The sequence below is a fragment of the Mus caroli genome, chromosome 10, assembly GCF_900094665.2.
Source record: "Mus caroli chromosome 10, CAROLI_EIJ_v1.1, whole genome shotgun sequence".
Taxonomy (NCBI): Eukaryota; Metazoa; Chordata; class Mammalia; order Rodentia; family Muridae; genus Mus; species Mus caroli.
Genome location: NC_034579.1, coordinates 54,109,298 through 54,116,497, shown reverse-complemented (window position 1 = coordinate 54,116,497; position 7,200 = coordinate 54,109,298). Strand labels below are relative to the sequence as shown.

Sequence of the window (7,200 nt, the reverse complement as noted above, 5' to 3'; positions counted from 1 at the left end):
GTTAACCTTAGTTAAATAGAATTAGACTCTGTAACACAAAACTAACAGCAACACACACACACACACACACACACACACACACATACACAAAACCCACAAAAAGGCCAAACAAAGGAAAAAAAAACCACTGTAACTCTTTGATGACTTCAGTAATGTTGGTTGGCTGATTATTGTTTTAGTAGTGTGCTTTAAATTTATGCTGTGTTAATACTCAAAGATCATTCTAGAGGTCCTCTCTCTCTCTCTCTCTCTCTCTCTCTCTCTCTCTCTCTCTCTCTCTCTCCACACACACACACACACACACACACACAAGCTTTTAGTGTATTAGCACTGTCCTTAGATGTTGGCACCATCGCGGCAGATCAGGCCACTGCAGAGTCTCCCTGCCTTTAGCTGCAGCCGGTCTCCACTTGCTTTTTGCCAGCACCAACCTTTGCAGTATCCTGGACCTTCTTCATTCTGTTCCTGCATTCCTTTCCCCAGTTTTTGGAGGTCTTTCTTCTCATAAATGTCAGATCCCAAAGAAACCTAGACAAGGCAGTACCTGTGGCTCCTCCCACACTGCCTACCCCGCCCACTACCCATAACATCTCCTGTCCAGGGGCTGGGCTTTGCTGGTTCCCCAGCTTCTCATTTCTATATAATCTTGCCTCTTGGGTGCTCTTTTGGCCCCTTGGTTTCTCCCTCTCCCTCTTTTTCTCCCTTCTCTCCTCCCCTCCCCCTTCTCTCCCTACCGCCCCCCACCCCCCAGCTCCCTCTTGGCCCAGTTCAGTCTGGACCCTTCCAAATGCCTCTGGCCATACTCCCCCTCAGATCTACAATAAAAAGCCTTCTCCTCAAACATACTGTAAAGTGCTCATGTCATTTTCATTCAGTAAATGCCGTGTCTTTTTAAAAACTATATATTTATTTATTTTATTTATGTGAGTACACTGTCTCTGTCTTCATACACACCAGAAGAGGGCATTGGATCTCATTACAGATGGTTGTGAGCCATCATGTGGTTGCTGGGAATTGAACTCATGACCTCTGAAAGAGCAGTCAGTGCTCTTAACCGCTGAGCCATCTCTCCAGCCCATAAACACTTTGTCTCACAAGCCTGTGTTTAGGCTCATTCTTCTTCGCATAATGCCAAGAACCTTCCATCGTGTGAAGCCAGCTGTCCCGCCACTATCAAGGGGATTTCTGAGTCTGGAAACAAAGATGGCCTCTGGTGTGGTTTTGTACATTTTGGCTAGCCTTTCTCGAATTCCTGTCTTTTCTACCGTTGCCTTCCCAGGGTGAAGGACACCCTGTGTAGCAGATGACCAGTCATGAACTTCCTGCTCTACATCATTACTGCATCATTCATGATTTAGCGGTGGTCCTCAAACTGCCAAGGGGGGCGGGGGAAGAGGGAGACTTTTCATTCATTTCAGTGATGGGTAAATGCTAGGTGGGAAAAAATGGATTCCATTTCAAGGTCAAGGTGATGAGGGTTAAGTGACTATCTCAGAAAAAGCAATGCGTAAGGAAGAAGAATTCGGGGAGTGCTTGTGTCTCATACCTTTGCCTAGCTTTCCTAGCATGGGAGCCTCCAGTTGATTGACAGGTTTATGGGATGATAAATGCACTGACCTATCCAACTCATTCCCCCTTCTCTCACCCACACTTGGGATTACTAGATGTTATTTTCTGAGTTTCAATCTAAATCTTATGTGATTTTTGCTCCCACATTCTGGCAGCTAAGAGTGACTTTCAAAGTGCTTAATTAAGGATGACTTGCTAACAATGATCATCTCTGAATAATTTCCCTCCCCTTTTATTCCTTCTAACTGTGTATATTTTCTGAGGGCCAGTGTTTTTTTCATTCCTTTGGCTGGTTTTTTAAAAGTTAATTCCCCCCTCCTTTTGACTTTTAATAAATAGGATCCCTCCTCCTATCTGTCCCTTGATCCTTTCCAAATCAGCAGTGGTTGCCGTAAGTGACGGGATGCTGGAGACAGGATGCCAAGAGCAGTGGCTAAATTTAAAGAGCCGCGCTTGCACCTGTTGTTCATTGGCAAAGCCCACGCTCCCACCCACAACTTCCTCTACCCCCTGCTTCCCACCAACTGCAGCCTATGACCCAGAACCTTCACGCTTTCCCTTGGAAGTCAGTCCTGATGATGGTGGTGTCCAATCCATCCAAACGGAGGAGAAATGTATTAGTTTTGACAGTAACTTAGTTTAGATTCAGAGGAGCTGAAATTTGGGCCAAACTCAGCATGATATTAAAGATGTATCTCACCTTGAAGTAGGCAGATTCGTGTGGCTAGAAACCAGCCCAAGAAGGCTCTTTTAGACTATTCTGCTTTGTGAAATTCTTTTAGATAGTCTCATCAGAGCTGTCTATAAATTTAAGTGATGTGAAGAACAGACAGTTGAAGGAAGAACTGGCATTGTCTAGAATTCGCTTTAGGTAACTTGCCAGGTTGGCATCCCTAAACCTGGAGGAGTCCCGTAGGACAAAGATAGTTCCACGTAAGGAATTCTCTTACAGGACAGCCCACTGTAGGACCAAAAAAAAAAAAAAAATTCCACTTGACAGGAGGAATTCTGCTGCAGGATACATGTAGGGGATCTGTGGCTGAGTCAGCCAAACTATAGTGATCAGACAGGTCTAATGAGAGTTTCTTGTAGCATCTCATATCAGTTACACTAGCTAGTGTGTGGTTATCCTTGGCTATACCAGACTCGGTCTCCAACAATCCAAAAGGCCTAATGATCACAGAACGTTATCACATCTGGCACTAAGCAACTGGGATACAAAGTCAATAGTAAATTATGGGCGCTTGCAAGGAGACTTAAGTTTTACCTAGATGTTTATTTTCAGAGAAGGCTATATTCTCCACCCCCACCTCTACCCCCACCTACAGAAGCACAGATGGCTGGGATGGCTTTTGAGAGAGCCTGAGGCACAGGAAACAGGTTTATGAGAAGTGACTGCTAAGCAAGGAGTCACTCCATTGTTTGGGATTCCATTCCATGTCAGCTGGGTCTTTTTATTACTCTGAACGGTGCTGAGTTTCATAGCCATGGGAGCTGAATTCCTATGTACTTAGGAAGTGTGCTATATTTGAATATAAAATTAATAGCTTTGGTCACTCTAGAGAGAGACAAAAGACTTCCTAGATCCAAAAGTCTAGTAAATATCAAAGACTACAAAAGGGCGTGAGCCAGTCCACCGCAAAATGAAAGACAGCCTTAAAATTTGCTGCCAGGCTCCCGGAGTCTGAGAAACAGGAACAAAGGCAATCTACCTGAACAATTCCTGCCCTGCTCACCTCAGTGTCTCCTTGCAGGTTCTCTGCATGAAAGAAAAAACGATCGAGGCTTGCATGTTGCCGACAGAAAATAAGATTAGACCACAGGCTGATTGAGTTATAAAATATGGAGTCAGTCATTCCTTTGGAAATCAGGGCCTGAGCCTCCACTAACAAGCATTTTTAGAGGGATAAGCAAATACATTTCTGACTTGGAGTCGGTCTGTGTTAGAGTTGGGACAAGTGGGAGTATTGGAGGGAATAAGGAAAAACAAGGAGAGCATGGGTGTGCTTATGTGTATGATGAAATGAAAGCAGATATATAGAGGAAAAGATATAATATATTGTGTATGTTATATATACACATATATACATGTAGCATATATATGTAAATGTACACATGTATACACATACATGTATATATGTAAAGTAATATAGTTTACATAGATTATGATATATAACATATCATAATAATACACTATATTATACTTATATCTCATATTGTATATCAGTGTTTTTCATATATGTGTATGTTATATACAAAGAAGGCTTTAAAGGTAGTTGAACCTCTCTCACCTACACTGACTAGAAATATTTACTGTGCAGATGAACTGCCTGAGAAAGAACAGCAAGGAGCACTGAAAGGAGGAAGTCTCAGGAACTTGGTTGTGGTGATGGAGAGGTTGCTCCTAACGGAGGTAGGCAAGAGAAATGTGTGATAGTAGGCAAGAGAAATGTGTGTGATGACGTCCTGAGAGAATGAAGCAAACATAAAGGACAAATAGGGTCAGGGTTGGCCCAGGGCGGGGCTCCCATAACATCTGAAAGCTGCAGCCTTTCCTTCTGCCCTTCGTTTGGATGTACTCTTTCCTGTTCACTCAGAACTACTGCTAGCACGCAGATATTACTTCACATTATCGGTGAACCAGGAAACACAGCCCCCAAATCTCTGAGGAGAGTCCTGTCGTGTTTGCTTGCTCAAGTCAGTGTGTGTGCTTCACCTGGCCACCCTACCTGTTCTGGAACCCTTGGGTAAATATTCCTTTGAGTTGAATCATAGCTGGGACCTGACTTCAGTGTACGGTTTAGTAGGGAAACGGGTTAAAGTTTCATGCTCCAAGAAATACACTCTGATTCGTTTTAGCTTTTTTTTTTTTTTTTAAAAAGCAATCTGTTTTTTTTAAGGATTGGAATAGAAAATAATGTGCAACGGCGAATGTTTTAATGGCATGTTTTTAAATTATAAAATTAATATGCAGGTGGGAACAATTTAAATCACTTAAAAGAGCAGGTGTCCCTCAAAACTTCCCCAAGGCAACGTGTCTTCCTGCTTATTCCTTTAAATTCACCACCTGAGTTATTATATACATATACATATACATATACATATACATATACATATACATATACATATACATATACATATACATATACATATACATATACATATACACACATATATATACATACACACATATATATATATACATATATGTATTTGTATACACACACACACACATATAAATTAAAGGTGGGGTCTTACTATATTGTCCTGACCAGTTTGGAACCGGGACACATTTGAGGTAGGACAGGTTGGCCTTGAACTCACAGAGATCTTCCTGCTTCTGCCTCTCACTGTAGTGCCAGGGAAGTGTTAGTGATGCCCCCCCAAAACAGACAGGAGCCGACCTGATGCAACTCACAGCAGGGTCTTTATTCTATTTGAGCTACCTCCTCCCCCATCCTCCAGTGCACCACCATCATGCAGGATAGTTTTGGCGGTGGTGGAAGCCCCGAATATCTATTGAATATCTATCAGGGCAAGGCTTTATAGTAAGCAGCGAGCAGGGGCTAAGTGCGCAAGCATCTAATTGGAAAGCTACTGTGGCTGGTGTTGGAGTCATATCATAAACTTAATTTCTGCTTCCCTCTGCATTGGTGGTCGTTAGGCAGGAGGTGGGCTTGTAACCTGGGGGTGCAGGTTTGTTGGAGGAATAACCTGGAGATGCTGGTCTTGTTGAGGTTGTAACCTGGAGACAGTGGCCTTATTGGGGATTAACCTAGAGACCGTAGCTAGGCTGGGATTTTGTTGCGGGGCAACTTGGACACTAATGCTAGGTACCAGCCTGTTTGCCTGAGTTCAAACTTAGATCAGGTTCTCTAGAATGGAGTCTGAACTTAAAAGATTTGGCCTCTCATCATGAGTTGGGATTAAAGGCATGTGCCACCATGCTCAGCCCTATCTATGATGTTAAAATTGTTTTGCATATTTATTTCTATTATTATTATTGTGTGCGTGAGTGCACAACACAGAGCATGGACGGAGGTTATATGACAACTTTTGAGAGGTAGTTCTCTTTTTCTACCTTTCTTGGGTTCCAGACCAAACTCAGGTTGTCAGACAGGTGCAGCAACCCCCTCTACCTGCTGAGCCAACTCACCGGCTCCCATGTTAAGTGTGATTTCAAAATAATCATGCATACTATATTATTTATAGTTTTATATCTTGTACACGATTTCAGCCAAAAAAAGCACAGAATTACTGTATTCTTTTCTTTCTTTTCTTTTCCTTTTCTTTCTTTCTTTTTTCTTTTCTGAAGACAGCGCCGCACATATCCCAGCCTGGCCTTGAACTCTAGGAACTGAGGATGGCCTTGCACTCCAGACTTGACCTTGCTTCTATTTCCCAAGCATTAGAGGTATGTGCCGCTATGCCCAGTTTACTTTCATGAAGAATAAGTACATCATTTCTTGGTCTTTTGATTAAGTGTGAAAGTGTAGACAGGACAATTCTTTTCATTGTCGTTTATTTTTATATTTGAAATAGATGAACTAGAGTTTTGTGTGTGTAGCCCAGGTTGGCTTTAAACTTGGCCATCTTCCTACCTGAGCTTCCCCAAGGTTGGATTATAAGAACATGCCAACACACTTTTTTTTTTTGAGATAAATTTTCACTGTGTAGCCCAGGAACTTGTAATTTTGCCTCAGCCTCCCAAGTGCTGGGATGTAGCACGTGTGCTGATATGGTCGATCTGTGCATAGTTAACTTTTGTATGTGGTTGGATAATATTTTGTTAAGTGATTGATATCTGATTTACTTGGCAGGCACTTTATTGGAAGATATGGAGCTTGTCTTCAACTTCTCACAAAGTGTGTGTCCTTCTTTAAAGATGTGTTACCTCTAGAATGGCCAGCACGTTCCCTGACACATGAATGGCAATGGGTCCATCTTAGGTTTGAGGATTCTGTTCTGCTGAACACTTTCTCGGTAGTCAGCCTGGCCAACCAGTCCCTGTAGTCCTCTGCCGCTGAGGGAAGGTTTTATTTCACATCTTTTCCTGGGTGAAGAGAAATGACAGTTGTTTAGTACAATTGTTAGATCTACATTATAAGATCGTGGTGTACTGGTAGATGCTATATGTAGCCTAATGTAGGGGCATCAGAGATTTAATTTTCATAGATATGAGATGATATATTTTGGAATACAGGTTTGAAATGCAGCAATGCCTCTAGTTTCAGATATGTACATTAAAAAAAAAAACAACCTGTGACTGTTCTCCCAGGTTGTTTTCTTTTGTTTTATATTTTCCCCAAACATCTAGCTATGTAGTCCACGATGGCTTCCTAATCACAGAAGTCCTCCTGCTTCAGCTTCCCGAGTTATGTGATCACAGGTGTATGCTACTGTGACTGGCCAGTACTGAATCTGGTTCTTTTTTCTAATGCCCAGGACTAAATCTTAGTACTGCAGGGTAGAGAAGAACGGCAATTCTAGTAAGATTTCCCAAAGTGTAAAGCAGAGAGAGAGATGGAACACTCTTGGCCAGGGCCTGAGGTTATCGAAGAAGGAGGAGGAGGAGGAAGAGGAGAAGGAGGAGAGGAGGAGGAGGAGGAGGGGGGAGAGGAGGAGGAGGAG

The 7,200-nt window shown here is 42.5% G+C and overlaps 1 pseudogene; it reads right to left on the bottom strand.

Annotated features, from left to right (window-relative positions):
• Window positions 1–389: 389 nt before the first annotated feature.
• On the bottom strand, window positions 390–1,351 carry LOC110302689 (annotated as a pseudogene).
• Window positions 1,352–7,200: the final 5,849 nt, after the last annotated feature.